Here is a 2,220-nt window from a genome sequence, read left to right as displayed (position 1 = left end):
GCTGATCCTGCAAATGACAGCAAGCAGTCAGTTCCCAGGAATGCATGACTCCTATTTCCACTCAAAAGAAAAGAAAAGGAAAAAAAGAAAGAAAGAAAGAAAGAAAGAAAGAAAGAAAGAAAGAAAGAAAGAAAGAAAGAAAGAAAGAAAGAAAGAAAGAAAGAAAGAGAGAAAGAAAGAGAGAAAGAAAGAAAAAAGAAAAAAGAAAAGAAAAAATCCTAAAGAGATTCTGACCTACACTCCCAACACACACACACACACACACACACACACACACACACACACACACACACCTCGGGCTCCTTAAAGACTGAAAAGGGAGCCGACAGAGGAATTCAGGGAAGCGATGACACATGCAACAATGCTGTCACACCTGGCTGCTGAGGAGCTGAACAGCGGAAATGGAGCCGTGGAGGGAGGGGTGGGGGATGAGACCCAGGGTCAGCTTGGGTGGTCAAAAGAAAGAAAAAGAAGAAGAAAGAAAAAGATGAAGAAGGGGAGACCAGCCTCCACCCTCGTCGGTCCAGACCAAAGCCAGACGTTTTGCCCCTGCCCAGACCGACCACACTCAGCCCCTAGACCCATAGCCTGGGTGTGCCGGATGTTGAGGAAGAAGACAAACACCTGCAGGCCTGCTCGGAAAGCAGACAAAATGTGAAGAAGCGCTGTTTGTCTCAGTATGCTCAGGCAGTGAGAGAGGGAACTTAGCAAAAAACTGGAGGCCACTTGGGGATATTATTAATAAGGGCCAGAAGTGGGTATCTCCCGGAGAAATTTGGAGATGCCTAACTCCCTCGCATCCTGGTGGTTAGGCCGGGTTTGCCTTGTTGACCTCTCTGGAGTCATCTTTGAGATGCTAGATTACACACACACACACACACACACACACACACACACACAGTCCTCCTTTTCCTTCATCTCAGAGTGGGAAGCACACTGTAGATAAGCAGTCTCCGGAATGCCAGGGCCACTGTCCAACCTGGGCTCCTGGGATTCTGGAGACTCTTAATGTTCAAGCAGCTTGAGAGAAAGAGGTAGAAACCGGCACTGAGGTAGCCACCTAGACATGCCAATCACTGACACATTCATTCACACCATTATCCTTAACAAGGAGTCTAATCACTGTTCCTCAGCCTGTCTCACACTTCCAGGACTGCAAACTTGTGTTAAGGCTGAGTGGAAAGGCGCACCTGATTCTGTGCTAGCACGCAATTCCTCTAAGTCCGTTTTCTATTTTCACTGATGTAACTGGATCCCCACCAGACTTCTGTTATCTTAAAAACAAGGGAAAAGATGATCAGAACTACTGTCCATTCATGGCTAGAAGCAAGCGCCTCCCCAGCCTGTGGTTTTCCTTCCTTACCCACGCTGGAAGGGGAAGAAGCAGGTAAGGGTTGTAAGGGTGGGGAGGAAAAAGAAAGACGGGGGCGGGGGGGGGGGGCGGAAAAGACGGTGTATCCACAAACCACGTTTCCTCCGGTGCTTGATTTATACGCCTCACTAAGCAAAAATAAGTAAATACAATGCTCACACCTTGTACATAAGCATACCTGGATTTCTGAACAGCACACTTGCGCAGTATTTCATGTATCTTAAGAAGAGATTTCGCCCCGTGCCTTCCACGCGTGACACTTTCACACGCAAAAGTTCCCAACGCCCCTCAGCAACATCTTCGTCTGTGTGCAAGCCAGAGTACAAGGGACACCACTGGATCTTTAAAACACTCACCCAAAGTGCGGGATTGCAAGGCGAATTCCAAGGAGAAAGCTGGTCCCTCCATCCACTGCAGCACAGAGAAGCGAAGCGTCCGATGCTAGCGATGCTAAACGAGCGGTACTCCTGGGCGCCTCTTCCCAGCGATCCTCTCCCCAGCCTCAATCAGGCCCAGAGAGCTCGAGGGACAGAGCAGGCCGAAGCTTCTGCCTTCCGTGACACGAGCTCTGAGCTGGTTTACCTCCAGCTGCCGCAAAGTTCAGCCACTCCACCCCGGTCCGGCCCCCTCACCATCTCGCCCCTCCCTAAGCCTCAAAGCTAGAAGTCTAGCCCCAGCACAGCCCGAGGCACAGAGCAAAGGGGTTTGTTTTCTTTCACCTGAAAGCGGCCAGGAGGCTTGGATCACCTCTCCTCGCTGGGGTCAGTGTTCCCGGGGCACTGGCTGGGAGCAGCTAGCCCCAACCAGGCCTTTCAGCGAAGCAAGCACCCGCAGATTTTCAAGGACTT

Source organism: Apodemus sylvaticus, chromosome 7 (genome assembly GCF_947179515.1).
Source record: "Apodemus sylvaticus chromosome 7, mApoSyl1.1, whole genome shotgun sequence".
Lineage (NCBI taxonomy): Eukaryota > Metazoa > Chordata > Mammalia > Rodentia > Muridae > Apodemus > Apodemus sylvaticus.
Note: the sequence above shows the minus strand (reverse complement) of the source record.